Source organism: Callithrix jacchus, chromosome 11, assembly GCF_049354715.1.
Source record: "Callithrix jacchus isolate 240 chromosome 11, calJac240_pri, whole genome shotgun sequence".
NCBI classification, from domain to species: Eukaryota; Metazoa; Chordata; class Mammalia; order Primates; family Cebidae; genus Callithrix; species Callithrix jacchus.
Window position 1 is genome coordinate 23,601,329 of NC_133512.1, and position 16,077 is coordinate 23,617,405.

At 40.2% G+C, this 16,077-nt stretch overlaps 1 long non-coding RNA gene and 1 pseudogene across 1 annotated transcript; one reads left to right on the plus strand and one right to left on the minus strand.

Annotated features, from left to right (window-relative positions):
• Positions 1–674: 674 nt before the first annotated feature.
• LOC118143853 (ADP-ribosylation factor-like protein 5A pseudogene) lies at positions 675–1,448 on the minus strand (annotated as a pseudogene).
• A 150-nt stretch (positions 1,449–1,598) lies between these two features.
• On the plus strand, positions 1,599–15,001 carry LOC144578253 (uncharacterized). Its single transcript, XR_013523695.1, has 4 exons — positions 1,599–1,665; positions 2,697–2,987; positions 13,903–14,082; positions 14,743–15,001. It is a non-coding gene; the product is annotated as an uncharacterized LOC144578253 (long non-coding RNA).
• The last annotated feature ends 1,076 nt before the right edge of the window (positions 15,002–16,077 follow it).

Consider the following 16,077-nt stretch of genomic DNA (forward strand, 5'->3'; position numbering starts at 1 on the left):
AACCACTGAAAGGAATAATCTGATAGTTGCTCATGGTACAATCCTGCCCATTAGTAATACTAAGCCAAGAATCTGATAGCTATTCGACTCTGCTGAATTACATGTTTCCACGTGTGTGATTTTAGTCAACAAAAAATGAATACACAACGTCATGCTTTTTCCTTCTCCTTTTTTTAACAAGCAGCTCATTGATTTGGGAGGTTGATTAGTACAATACAGAGAACACAGGGAGAAAGTATAAAATGGCACTTAACACCAATGCCAATATTTATCTCATTATGGTTATAAGGATATTATTAAGTGTTATTTGTGTTTGTTTAGAACATAAATCAAAGCCATTAACTTGAACTTGAAGTAGATACATGAAACACACACAACCTTAAGTGAAATACTTTTTATAAGTAATGTTACATTTTAAAATATTGGAAACTGAGTATCTGTGATTTGTATTTTGACTTAATGGAACAAGAAGAAAACAACATTCAACTAGGGAGGGTTATACTGATAATAAAGCTCCTAAAATTCAAAATGTCTTCCTCTCCCTTTGTACTTACCGCAGGCTACACAACGTCCTGAGAGGATTCATTATGAGAAAAATGTCAATCACAGATTTAAAACTTACGCTGGAAAAAACCAAGAAGAAAGCAAATTGGAAGTTGAGACTTCATCTTTGTTTTCAAACAAGTAGTCTTAATTTTTCTTCTTATAGAAAAAGTTTAAATCAGTTTATTATAAATATATCTAAACCATTAATTTTTGCAGCTTTCAGGTAAAGTCCAGCACTTCATTTATACAAAGTCTATGAGAAGAAATCAGTAGAAATAATCTAATCTTAAGTCGTGACATCAACCATTCAAGTTCTTGGCACAATCCCTCGCCAGTTAGAGCACAACATACCTGGATATGCCACTGGTGATCTTTAATAGAAGTTAGCTTCAAAAAATGGGAGATTTCTGCTACAGTCATGCATTCTTTAACATCTTGCTTATTAGCGAAAATCAGCAATCCAGCATTTCTTAGGTCCTGATGTGCTAACATTTTTTAGCGTTCTTCTCTAGTTACAGAAATCCTCTCTCTGTCTGTACTGTTCACAACTATTACAAACTCTGTGTTAGTATAATAAGTGTTCCAGGAAGAACGAAGAGATTCTTGGCCACCAATATCCCACATTAGGAAACGTGTATTATTAATCACTATCTCTTCTACGTTACTTCCTATTGTAGGAGATGTGTGTACAACTTCATTCACAGAAAATTGGTAAAGGAAGGTAGTTTTTCCCACATTATCCAGCCCAACAATGATAACTTTGTGCTCCTGGTGATTGAACAGTCTCCATATTCTGGTGAAGAGAATTCCCATTCTCGGGCAGTGGACCCCCTTCCAGACACCTGGGCCGCCTAGCCTCCCCTGGCTCAGGCTGAGGGGGAGGAGAGAGACGCGCTGGAGTCTCCGCCTCTGCTGCTGCTGCTGCCGCGCTGGCCGCGGACCCGCTTCCAGGGAACCGGAGGGAGGCCGAAGGCCAGGCCGCCCTGCCTCGCGCAAGGCCCCGCCGCTGTCACCGCGGCACTCACCTGGCTCGCGGACATCGCCTCCGCGTTGTATGCGATGAGCCTCGCGGGCCACCATCGTCCCCCAGCTCCTCTCGGGCAGCAGCGGTCTATATGTGTATATATTTAAAATTGTGTGTGTGTGTGTGTGTGTCTGTGTGTGTGTGTGTGTGTGTGTGTGTTCTCCTGGTAGAGATGGGGTTTCATCATGTTGGATAGACTGGTCTCAAATTCCTGGACTCAAGTGGTCTGCCCACCTTGGCCTCCCAAAGTGCTGGGATTACAAGAATGAGCCACTATGCCTGGCCATCTGATTTTAAAATCAGATGTTCATTCTGGACCTTCTCAACTCTCTGAGCTCCCCTGAGCTGATATTGGCTTTGGCTGGGTGCTCACTGGCTTTGGAGAACTTTTCAGGGCCAAGCAGGTTCCTTGTCATCAGCCTGCCTACATAATGCCTCAAGATAACAGCTGGCTACTTTGGTTTTACTGAGAAAATTAAATAAGGGCCTGAGTTGACATTACTGAGTGATAGAGGAACCAGATTTTAATGATCTGCCTCTCTGACCAAGGCTTTGGGCAGGATAGAAAGATGAAGATAACTTAATTTGAATAGCGATAATAATACATATTTACTGAATATAGTGGGCAGAATAATGGCTCGCCAAGGATGACCAGGTCCTAATCTTCAGAATTTGTGGATATGTTTGGTGACATGGCAAAAGGGAATTAAGGTTGTGGATGGAATTAAGTTTGCTAGTCATCTGACTTTAAAATAAGGAGATTATCCTGGATCATCCAAATGGGCCCAATGTAATCAGAGGGGTCCTTAAAAGTGAAAGATGGAGGCAGAAGGATCAGAGTCAGATGTCTGGACCAGGAGTATTCATACTACTTGGGAGCTTGTTAGAATCTCAGGCCCCACTCCAAACCTGCTCAATCAGACTTTGCACTGGAGCAGAAGCCCAGGAGATTTGAGAGGCACTGGTGTAGGTCTGGGCACCTCTGATGCAGAGCAGCTACTCCAAACCCTGACCGTTGATTGTCCTGTAAGAATGTGGGCCATTGTCATCAAGTCTAATTTTTCAAGAGAAACTGAAAAATTGGGGTTTTTAATGTGAACTATCTTAATTTTTTACTACTTTGTAGGAGGAGACCAAAGTTTGCCTGTGGACCACCAGTTTGCAACCTTTCCTCTGGACTTCTTTCTACCACCCTACAAGAGTTGGGACACTGGTTGTGGCTCAAACACAGATGAGAAAAGTGATATTGAGCAAGTTCTTCTGTGTGGAACTCCAACTCCTTCATGAGCAAAACGAGAGTGGATAATGATACCCATTGTTCCATCCTACACAAATGTTGAGGAAAGCAGGTTTAACGTATCTTCTCAAACTCAACATTTGAACAACTTTTAGAGGGAAGAAGTTGAACAACTCCCAGGTATCCAATTAAATCATTTTTATTCGTCAGTGAAATGAGCATCAAGATCACTTTATGCTTATACTATTATGGATTTCTAAAACTAGAAATTGCAAATTAAGAAAATACAAATTAAGCCACAAAGTAGATACCATTTAATTAACTATTATCCTTTAATGTGACAAATGCTGCTGTTTTGATGCAATCATATCAATGCCCAGGGTGGGCATGCCCAAGGCTCTGAGTGCAGTGGCTCATGATTTTTTGGGTTATGGGAACCCAGGCCATGGGAGTCATGCAGGTGTCTCAGTTCTCACATCACTCCCTCTCTTTACATCACTGTGATTCTATTCGTAGAGGAGGCTATGACATCATTTGGTGCTCTCATGTCACAAATATGTGTCTGAGATGCAATGTCTACCTTTGTACTGTTGACTAAAGAAAAAAATAAGCTTTTAAAGAATTGAAGTTTTATTGAGAAGTCTTACTGAGGACTGCAGCCCAGGAAGTCCTTCTTAGAGGTTCTGTTAGACTTCCCCGGGATAGTGTTTTAGCTCCTAGTTTATAGACAAGCTGTGGATGTTCAGTGCATGCAAAACCACAGCACATTTGCTCATAGGTTACATTAAAGCAGAGTCCCAACAAGGTATGTATAATCAATAACATCTGATTATTGATTATGACAGCATAATTACTAGCCCTGCCAGTTGTTAAGTGAAGAAAAAGGCAAGGACTAAGGTCATTCATCTTTTCAGGAATACAGTGACCCAGGCAAGAGATGTTGGGGTCATGTGCTCTCTACTGTTTTGTCTTCAGAGAGCATCTTTCCAGAGAGCTGTATGTCATCCCCATAGTTAGCCACTTGTGACATTTTGTTGGCAGGCAGAAATGAGCAAGTATGGCTTCTTACGTTAGCTACCTTGTCTCACAGTACCATAGAATCCCTCGGAGTCAACCCATCATAAACCCAACTCACTGCTTCTGTGGATTAAACTTTTTTTTAGATTCTGTGAGTTAGACTTTTTTTTTTTGAGACAGAGTTCTCTCTTGTTACCCAGGCTGGAGTGCAATGGTGCAATCTTGGCTCACCGCAACCTCTGCCTCCTGGGTTCAGGCAATTCTCTTCCCTCAGCCTCCTGAGTAGCTGGGATTACAGGCATGCACCACCATGCCCAGCTAATTTTTTGTATTTTTAGTAGAGATGGGATTTCACCATGTTGACCAGGATGGTCTCGATCTCTTGACCTCGTGATCCACCCACCTCCGCCTCCCAAAGTGCTGGGATTACAGGTGGCGTGAGCCACCACACCCGGCCCTAGAATTTTTTTTATATTCTGAGTGAGATCATGCAGTATTTGCCTTTCTGTACCTTGTTTATTTATGTTTATTCACTTTGTTTATTCACTTTGCATAAAGTCCTTTAGGTTCACCCATGTCCCAAATGACAGCATTTCCTTTTTCTTTAAAGGCTAAATAGTATTCCTTTGTATGCAAACACCACACTTTCTTTATCCATTCATCTGCTGATGGAAACTTGGGTTGATTTCACATCTTGACTATTATGAATAATGCTGCAGTGGACATGGGTATGAGGATACCTCTTTAAGATACTGATTTTATTTCCTTTGAATATATACCCAGAGGTAGGATTGATTGCCAGATCATATGGTAGTTCTAGTTTTACTTTTTGGGAAACCTCCATACTATTTTTCATAGTGGCTGTACTAATTTACATCCACTAACAACATGCAAGTGTCACTTTCTCCACATCTTCACCAACACTTGTTATCTTTTCTTTTTGAAAACAGCCCTTCTAACAGGTGTGAAATGATACCTATTGTGATTTGGATTTGCATTGCTCTGATTTTAGTGATGCTGAGCATTTTTTCATGTACCTCTTGGCCATTTGTTTGTCATTTTTTGAGAAATATGTATTCAGCCTTTTGCCCATTCTTTAATCTATATGTTGTCTTGCTATTGAGTTGCTTTCATATTTTGGATACAACCCCTGATCAGATGTATGGTTCGCAAATATTTTCTCCCATTCTATGGCTTATCTTGTCACTTTGTTGATTGTTTCCTTTCCTCTGCAAAGACTTTTTAGTTTGATAAATCCCATTTGTACATTTTTGCTTTTGTAGCCTGTGCTTTTGAAGTCCTAGCTGAAAAAATTATTGCCCAGCCTGATATCAGGAAAGTTTTCCTTGAGTTTTCTTGTAGTACTTTTATAGTGTCAAGTCTCATGTTTAAGTCTTTGATACACATTGAGTTGATTTTGTATATGGTTTGAGATAAAGGTCCAATTTCACTCTTCTACATATGGATATCCAGTTTTTCTCAGTACTATTTATCCAAAAGACCGTCCTTTCCCCATTATGTGTTTTTTGCACCTTTGTTGATGATCAACTGACCATAAATAAGTGGATTTATTTCTGGGTTCTCTATTTTATTCTATTGGTTTATTGGTTTATATGTATACACACACACACACATATATATATATATATAAATAAAATTGGTATATAACATATATATTCAATTGGTATATTTTATATATGTATACATACACAGACCAATGTCATATAAATTTTTTTTAAATTTTTTATTGCATTTTAGGTTTTGGGGTACATGTGCAGAACATGCAAGACAGTTGCATAGGTACACACATGGCAGTGTGTTTTGCTTCCTTTCTCCCCTTCACCCACATTTGGCATTTCTCCCCAGGCTATCCCTACCCAGCTCCCCCCACCACACTGGCTTCCCCCTTTTCCCCCCAATAGACCCCAGTGTTTAGTACTCCCCTCCCTGTGTCCATGTGTTCTCATTTTTCATCACCCACCTATGAGTGAGAATATGCGGTATTTCATTTTCTGTTCTTGTGTCAGTTTGCTGAGAATGATGTTCTCCAGATTTATCCATGTCCCTACAAATGACACATACTCATCATTTGTGATTGCTGCATAATATTCCATGGTGTATATATGCCACATTTTCCCAATCCAGTCTATCATGGATGGGTATTTGGGTTGCTTCCAGGTCTTTGCTATTGTAAACAGTGCTGCAGTGAACATTCGTGTGCATGTGTCCTTATACTAGAACGATTTATAGTCCTTTGGTTATATACCCAGTAATGGGATTGCTGGGTCAAATGGAATTTCTATTTCTAAGGCCTTGAGGAATCGCCACACTGTCTTCCACAATGGTTGGACTAATGTACACTCCCACCAACAGTGTAAAAGTGTTCCTTTTTCTCCACATCCTCTCCAGCATCTGTTGTGTTCAGATGTTTTAATGATCACCATTCTAACTGGCGTGACATGGTATCTCAATATGGTTTTGATTTGCATCTCTCTAATGACCAGTGATGGTGAGCATTTTCTCATATTATTGTTGGCCTCATATATGTCTTCTTTTGTAAAGTGTCTGTTCATATCCTTTGCCCAATTTTGAATGAGCTTGTTTGTTTTTTTCCTGTAAATCTGTTTGATTTCTTTGCAAATTCTGGATATCAGCCCTTTGTCGGATGGGTAAACTGCAAAAAATTTTTCCCATTCTGTTGGTTGCCTATTCACTCTAATGACTGTTTCTTTTGCCGTGCAGAAGCTGTGGACTTTGATTAGGTCCCATTTGTCTATTTTGGCTTTTGTTGCCAATGCTTTGGTGTTTTGGTCATGAAGTCCTTGCCTACTCCTATGTCCTGGATAGTTCTGCCTAGATTTCCTTCTAGGGTTTTTATGGTGCCAGGTCTTATGTTTAAGTCTTTAATCCATCTGGAGTTAATTTTAGTGTAAGGTGTCAAGAAGGGGTCCGGTTTCTGCTTTCTGCACATGGCTAGCCAGTTTTCCCAACACCATTTATTAAACAGGGAATCCTTTTACCATTGCTTGTTTTTATCACATTTAACAAAGACTGTATGGTTTTAGATATGTTGTCTTGCCTCTGATGCCTCTGTTTTGTTCCATTGGTCTATATCTCTGTTTTGGTACCAGTACCATGCTGTTTTGATTACTGTAGCCTTGTAGTATAGTTTGAAATCCGGTAGTGTGATGCCCCCTGCTGTGTTCTTTTCGCTTAGAATTGACTTGGCTATGCGGGCTCTCTTTTGGTTCCATATGAAGTTCATGGTGGTTTTTTCCAGTTCTGTGAAGAAAGTCAATGGTAGCTTGATGGGGATAGCATTGATTCTGTAAATTATTTTGGGCAGTATAGCCATTTTCACGATATTGATTCTTCCTAACCATGAACATGGAATGTTTCTCCATCTGTTTGTGTCCTCTCTGATTTCGTTGAGCAATGGTTTGTAGTTTTCATTGAAGAGGCCCCTTACGTTCCTTATGAGTTGTATTCCTAGGTATTACATTTGTTTTGCAGCAATTGTGAACAGCCCTTCGTTCTTGATTTGGCTTTCTATAAGTCTGTTATTGATGTAGAGAAATGCTTGTGATTTTTGCACATTGATTTTATATCCTGAGACTTTGCTGAAGTTGCTTATCAGTTTCAGGAGTGTTTGGGCTGAGGCGATGGGGTCTTCTAGGTATACTATCATGTCGTCTGCAAATAGAGACAATTTGGCTTCCACCTTTGCTATTTGAATGCCCTTTATTTCTTTTTCTTGCCCAATTGCTCTGGCTAGAACTTCCAGTACTATAGTGAATAGGAGTGGTGAAAGAGGGCATTCTTGTCTAGTGCCGGATTTCAAAGGGAATGCTTCCAGTTTTTGCCCATTCAGTATGATATTGGCTGTTGGTTTGTCATAAATCGCTTTTATTACTTTGAGATAGGTTCCATCTATACCAAGTGTATTGAGGGTTTTTTGCATAAATGGTGTTGAATTTTGTCAAATGCCTTCTCTGCGTCAATTGAGATAATCATGTGGTTTTTGTTTTTGGTTCTGTTTATGTGGTGAATTACGTTGATAGACTTGCGTATGTTGAACCAGCCTTGCATCCCCGGGATGAATCCTACTTGATCATGATGGATAAGTTTTTTGATTTGTTGTTACATTTGGCTTGCCAATATTTTATTGATGATTTTTGCATCTATTTTCATCATGGATATTGGCCTGAAGTTCTCTTTTCTTGTTGGGTCCCTGCCGGGTTTTGGTATCAGGATGATGTTGGTCTCCTAAAATGATTTGGGAAGTATTCCCTCTTTTTGGATTATTTGGAATAGTTTTAGAAGGAATGGTACCAGCTCCCCTTTGTGTGTCTGGTAGAATTTGGCTGTGAACCCGTCTGGAACTGGGCTTTTTTTGTGTGGTAGGCTCTTAATTGCTGCCTCAACTTCAGACCTTGTTATTGGTCTATTCATAGTTTCAGCTTCCTCCTGGTTTAGCCTTGGGAGGACACAAGAGTCCAGGAATTTATCCATTTCGTCTGAGTTTACTAGTGTATGTGCATAGAGTTGTTAGTAATATTCTCTGATGATGGTTTGAATTTCTGTGGAATCTGTGGTGATTTCCCCTTTATCATTTTTTATTGCATCTATTTGGTTGTTCTCTCTTTTCTCTTTAATCAATCTGGCTAGTGGTCTATTTTGTTGATCTTTTCAAAAAACCAGCTCTTGGATTTATTGATTTTTGAAGGTTTTTTTGTGTCTCAATCTCCTTCAGTTCAGCTCTGATCTTAGTAATTTCTTGTCTTCTGCTGGGTTTTGAGTTTTTTTGATCTTGCTCCTCTAGCTCTTTCAATTTTGATGATAGGGTGTCAGTTTTGGATCTCTCCATTCTCCTCATATGGGCACTTATTGCTATATATTTTCCTCTAGAGACGCTTTAAATGTGGCCCAGAGATTCTGGCATGTTGTGTCTTCGTTCTCATTGGTTTCAAAGAACTTCTTTATTTCTGCCTTCATTTCATTGTTTATCCAGTCAACATTCAAGAGCCAGTTGTTCAGTTTCCATGAAGCTGTGCGCGTCTGAGTTGGTTTCTGAATTCTGAGTTCTAACTTGATTGCACTATGGTCTGAGAGACTGTTTGTTATGATTTCAGTTGTTTTGCGTTTGCTGAGGAGTGATTTACTTCCAATTATGTGGTCAATTTTAGAGTAGGTGTGATGTGGTGCTGAGAAGAATGTATATTCTGTGGATTTGGGGTGGAGAGTTCTGTATATGTCTATCACATTTGCTTGTTCCAGGTCTGAGTTCAAGCCCTGGATATGCTTGTTGATTTTCTGTCTGGTTGATCTGTCTAATACTGACAGTGGAGTGTTAAAGTGTCCCACTATTATTGTGCTGGAGTCTAAGTCTCTTTGTCAGTCATTAGGAACTTCCCTTATGTATCTGTTTGCTCCTGTATTGGGTCCATATATGTTTAGGACCGTTAGTTCTTATTGTTGTATCGATCCTTTTACCATTATGTAATGACCTTCTTTGTCTTTTTTGATCTTTGTTGCTTTAAAGTCTATTTTATCATGGATGAGAATTGCAACTCCTGCTTTTTTTTTTGCTCTCCATTTCCTTGGTAAATCTTCCTCCATCCCTTTATTTTGAGCCTTTGTGTATCCTTGCATGTGAGATGGGTTTCCTGGATACAGCACACTGATGGATTTTGGTTTTTTATCCAATTTGCCAGTCTGTGTCTTTTGATGGGTGTATTTAGCCCATTTACATTTAGGGTTAATATTGTTATGTGTGAATTTGATACTGCCATTTTGATGCTAGCTAGCTGTTTTGTCCGTTAGTTGATGTAGATTCTTCATTATGTTGATGCTCTTTAGCATTTAGTGTGATTTTGGAATGGCTGGTACTGTTTGTTTCTTTCTATGTGTAGTGCCTCTTTCAGGAGCTTTTCTAAAGCAGGCCTGGTGGTCACAAACTCTCTGAGTACTTGCTTGTTCGCAAAGGATTTTATTTTTCCTTCAGTTATGAAGCTCAGTTTGGCTGGATATGAAATTCTTGGTTGAAAGTTTTTTTCTTTAAGCATGTTGAATATTGGCCCCCACTCTCTTCTGGCTTGTAGAGTTTCTGCCGAGAGATCTGCTGTGAGTCTGAGGGGCTTCCCTTTGTGGGTTACCCGACCTTTCACTCTGGCTGCCCTTAGTATTTTCTCTTTTATTTCAAAACTGGTGAAGAGCCTTGGGGTTGCTCTTCTTGCAGAATATCTTTGTGGTGTTCTCTGTATTTCCTGTATTTGAGTGTTGCCCTGCCTTTCTCGGTGGGGGAAATTTTTCTGGATAATATCCTGAAGAGTATTTTCCAGCTTAGATTCATTCTCTTCGTCACATTCCGGTACACCTATCAAACGTAGGTTAGGTCTCTTCTCATAGTCTCACATTTCTTGGAGACCTTGTTCATTCCTTTTTGCGCTTTTTTCTCTAATCTTGGTTTCTCATTATATTTCATTGAGTTGATCTTCAACTTCTGATATTCTTTCTTCTGCTTTGTCAATTCAGCTGTTGAAACTAGTGCACGCTTCGCGAAGTTCTCGTGTTGTGTTTTTCAGCTCCTTCAATTCATTCATATTTCTCTCTCAGTTATCCATTCTTGTTATCATTTCCTCGAATCTTTTTTCAAGGTTCTTAGTTTCTTTGCATTGATTTAAAACATGTTCTTTTAGCTCACGGAAGTTCCTCATTACCCACCTTCTGAAGTCTAATTTCATCATTTTTTCAGTCATTCTCCGTCCAGCTTTGTTCCCTTGCTGGTGAGCAGTTTTGGTCCTTTCTAGAAGGCGAGGTGTTCTGGTTTCGGGTGTTTTCCTTTTTTGTGTGTGTGTGCTGGTTTCTACCCATTTTTGTGGATTTATCCATCTGTCGTCTGAGTAGTTGCTGACTTTTCGATTGGGTCTCTGAGTGGACGCCCGGATTGTTGATGATGAATTATTTCTGTTACTTGGTTTTCCTTCTACCAGTCTAGCCCCTCCACTGTATGACTGCTGAGGTCAACTCCAGGCCCTGTTTGTCTGGGGTGCACCTATAGCAGCTGCGGAACAGTGAGGGATGCTACCAGTTTCTTTTTCTGCTATCTTTGTCCCAGAATGATGCCTGCCAAATGTCAGTCTTTTGGATGTACAGGGGTCAGGGAGCTGCTTGAGGAGACAGTCTGTACTTTATAGGAGCTCAAGTGCTGAGCTGTGAGCTCTGTTGTTCATTCAGGGCTGTTAGGCTGCTACGTTTAATTCTGCTGCAGCAGAACTCATAAAAAAAACTTTTTCTCAGATGCTCTGTCTTGTAGGGGTTGGGGCTTACTTTATGAATGACCGTTGTGCTGCCCTGCCCAGCTAGGAGGCAGTCTAGTCACTATTTGCCTGCCGAGGCTCTGCCCTGCTGGTGTGAGATCCACCCTCTTGCTGCAGGCTCTGCCCTGCTGCTTCGGTCTCTGCCCTGCTGCCATGGGCTATGCCCTGTGGCAGAGTCTTTTTGTTGTGGTGGGTTGCCTTGGTAATGGCAGGCTGCATCAGCAATGGGAGTGTATCTCTGTTGGGGCTGATTGCCTCGGTAATGGCAGATGCCCCTCCCCCACCGAGCTGCACCATCCTGGGTTCAGCTCTGCCCGCAGTGAAACTCTCCACCCGGAGCGTTGGGAATCGCTGTCTTGTTTGTCCCACTGTGCTGGCCCAAATGCCATTTTCCTGGAATCTCCTGGCCTGGCTCACTGTCCAAGTCCCGTTCAATCAAATGGACATGCCAATCAGCCCTCCCAAGTCTCAGATTGCCAGTTCAACAGGGCACCCGGACCAGTGCGCTTTGTGCGGAGTGCTGTGGAGTGCCAATGTGCTACAGCGCAGGCCACCGGCTGCACCAGCCAAAACCGCTGCGCTGGCGTCCCACGTCTGTCCTATACCTGTGAATTTATTCGTTCTGTGGGCAACAAAGATCCGTCTGGAAATGTGGCCCTGATTTACCCTTCATGCATTCACCAAGAGCTTCAATCTTGGGTTGTTCTCACCGCACCATCTTGAGTCTGTCTCCCGGTATATACATATTATATACCAATTATATATACAATTTCTGTGCTAATATATATTATATATAAAATATATTTATTATATATAATATGTTATATATCAATATATAATATTAAATACATATATATACTAGCACAGAAATTATATGTATATAAATTATATATAATAATATATGTTATATATACTAGCACAGAAATATAGATGTTATATTCCAATTATGTATATATATAAATTTCTGTGCTAGGGCCATATCATCTTGATTACTATAGCTTTGTAGGATATTTTGAAGTCATGTAGTATAACGCTTACAGCTTTGTTCTTGCTCAAGATTGCTTTGGCTGTTCAGGGTCCTTTGTGGATCCATATACATTTTGAAATTGTTTCTTTTTACATCTTCAAAAGCACCTTTGTAATTTTGATGGAGACTGTGTTCAATCTGTAGGTTGCTTTGGGTAGTCAGGACATTTTTACAACAATAATTCTTAAATCCATGAATATAAAACATATTTTTACTTATTTGTGTCTTAAATTTCTTCCATTGGGGTTTTATAGTTTTCAGTATATAGATCTTTTACATCCTTGGTTAAATTTATTCCTATGATTTTTTTGGTTGCTATTATAGGTGTGATTGCTTTTAAAATTTATTTTCCAAATAGTTCATTGTTAGTATACAGACATGCTACTGATTTTTGTAGGTAAGTTTATTTTGTATTTGCAATTTTACCGAATTTGTTTGTTAGTGATCATAGCCTTTTGGTGAATCCTTAGAGTTTTCTCTATGTAAGATTATGTCATTTGCAAATAGAAACAATATGCCTTTTATTTCTTTTTCTTGTGTAATTCTTCTGGTTATGACTTTCAGTAGTATAAGAAAAAAGTCATAAGAGTGGGCATCTTTGTCTTATTCCTGATCTTGGAGGAAAAGCTTTTAATGAAAACGGTGAGCTTGTCATATATAGCCTTTACTGTGTTGACATGCATTCCTTTTATACCTAATTTATTGAGTTTTTATTATGAGAAAATGTTAAATTTTGCCTAATGCTTTCTCTGTGTCTATTGAGATGATCAGTATATGACATGAGATAATTTCATTCTTCTGAATGTGGATTTCCAGTTTTCCCAACATAATTTATTGCAATAACCATAATTGTTATGGTGCAGATAAAATTCAGGGATAAATGTGGAAATGTTTTGAAGACTGTAAATGGTTGTCCAGATATCAGTACTCTGTTATGTCAGGACGCTGGTTAAGAACTGCAATGAGCTTAAAGTATTTTCTCTTTCTGAAATTTTCCTATAAAAGGGAGCAAAAAAAAAGCTAAAGCCATATATCATGGTAGGAAAATTTTGGTATAGCCAAGTGGTGGGATAGGGATATTTTAGATTGGGCATTAAAGGGCTCTTGTAATCATTCAAACTAATTGGAAGAAAAAGAGAGAGATTCTTAGGCTATAAATTTGGTTTCTGACATTGAAAAGGCTTATTTGATCAATAGCCTCTCCTTCTAAATGAAATAGCATTTGCCAATTTGGATTCTGAGTTATTTGCTTGCCAAGTAGAAGGGAATGTTAGTGTTGTAGTCATCCATTTTCACTAAGCATTTCTTGCATAAAAACCAAGTCCCTAAGTAACTTGCATGCCCTGACCCTTTGAACATAGAATCATTGTTGCCAGTTGCCCCGTCATTCCAGGAGTGTCTTTAAAGAGAGATGAAAATGCTTGTAAAAAGTTTAGTCATTTCATTGTTGCATCTTTTTATTTATTTGACTCAAATGTTCATAATATAAATTCACTCTGTAAGCTTTACCCTTCTTCTTGGCACACAGCAGTGGAAGTCTCTTATCTAGAACTTGGGGAGGTTCTCTATGCTCTGGTGCAAGCAAGCGGCTGCTGTCTATGTCAGAGCCACCTACCCTGCTCTGGCCTGGCTCCTCCTGCCTTTGCTTCCCTGCTCATCTCTCTAGCTTGACATCTTAACAATGACTCCCCTGGGCCTTGACTCCAGTTTTTATGTTTATCAACTAACATAGGTTCAGAAAGCGGTGTTTTAAGGAAGCTGGAGGCAGCATGAGTGAAGGGACAGAACTTTGTACCTTCTCTGGACTAAATGACATCTTCAGGATTTTACCCAATCCAGGTGAAGAATTTAGCCAATTGCTTGCAGTGATTGCAGCAGAAGCGTACAGCAGACACCCAGCTATTAAATGAAGGTGAGTTCTTTGTCACTTGACAGAAAGAGAACACAATAGTAAATGTACATTCCAGCAAAGAGCTAAAACCCATTTTCTGTGCTAATGGAGGTCATAAGAAAGAGAATTTTAATTGACTATAACATGCTACAAATGGTTATTCTGAAATAATGGCTTATAAATTTCACTAACACTGTGTGCCAAGGAGCAGAAACCTGTAAACACCATTGATTAGGGTCACCTTCTATTATTTTTTGCGGGGGGGTTAGTTGTCCACAAATTGTATAATGTGCACTTGTTTATTCTTTACTAATTCATTCATTTATTCAGTAGTTATTAGCATTTATTAACTCTAAGGCACTGTGCAAATTCTACAATTATGAACGTGAATGACAGTCCAAAAAAAGAAAGAACAAGAAAAACAGTGGTTGCCATAATGTGAGGAAGGGTGAGGAAGAGTTTAAGTTTTGAGTTTTAGGTGACCTGATGCCTTTTTTCAAATCAGGCAAACGTTCCTCTAAGAAACACTAGCATTGAACAGATTTTTCTGAAAGTTTGACTATTGAGTATTAAGGAAATTCAGAATAAAATACTTGAGAGAAAAATTGAATAGTTTCCTTTCTATACTCAGGGAAATTACAAACTAACCATCTTTCTCTATTTTTCTCTCTTCCTGGGCAGGTGGTCTGGACCAGCCTCTATTTTGGAGGAGATGTTCATTTTACTTTTCTTTCACTCTCAAACCTTCTGCTTCTGCCTGGAAGTGTTGCTCTGACTTCCTTCCTATTGGATTAGAATCTGAAATTGTAGTTCAGCCTAATAAGAACATATATATATGTAACATATATATACATATAAATAATATGACATATACATAAGATATTAATATAATTATAATACAAATATGACATATTTATATTCTGATATTTTAAAAATATGAGCATATATAAATATTTATATATATAAAATGAGCATATATTTTTTTTCATTTATATATATATAACTTAAAAGTTAAAAACAGGAGGGGGGCGGACTCCAGATGGCGCTGTGAGAACAACCCAGGATTGGAGATCTCGTTGTGTCTGCGGAGAGGTGAGTCTGAGCTGCATTTCCAGACTGATCTTTGTTGCCCATGGAACGGGGAAATTCCCAAGTGTAGAGGAGACGTGGGACACCAGGCAGAACCTCCGCCTGGCGAAGCCAGCAGCCGGGGTGGCGGCAGCTGGCCCTACCCAGCGCTCCCCACAGGGCGTGCTTGTCCAGGTGCCCCGTTGAACCGGCAACCAGAGACGTGAGAGGGCTGGACTTGAGACTGAGCTAGACTTGGAAAGTGGGCCAGTCCAGGGGATTGCAGGGACAGAGTGTTAGGGGTGGCCCAGTGGAATGAACAAAACCGTGATTACAAACAAGCCCCGTGCACACAGCCCGAGATGCTCTGAGGGGGAGGGGCATCCACCATTACCGAGGCAACCCGCCCCAACTGAGATACACGCCCACTGCTGACGCAGCCTGCCATTGCCGAGGCAACCCGTCCCTACTGAGATACACACCCACTGCTGAGGCAGCCTGCCGTTGCTGAGGCAACCCGCTACAACAGAGAGATTCCACCACAGGGCGTGGCGGAGAACACAGCAGAGCCTGCAGGAACAGGGCGAATCACAAAACAGCAGGGCGGAGACTCGGCAGGCAAACAGTGGCTAGTCTGCGTCCTAGATGGGCAGGACCTCAACGGACATCCAAAAATAAAGCCCAAACCCCTCAACACAGAGCATTTCAGAAAAAAAAAGGGTTTCTTTAACGAGCTCTGTTGCAGCAGAATCAAACATAGCAGCCTAACAGCCCTGAATGAACAACAGAGCTCACAGCTCAGCAATTAAGCCCCTATAAAGTACAAACTGTATCCTCGAGCAGCTCCCTGACCCCTCTATACCCAAAAGACTGACATTAGGCAGGCATCATCCTGGGACAAAGATAGAAGAAAAACCAGTAGCATCCCTCGCTGTGCCACAGCTGCTA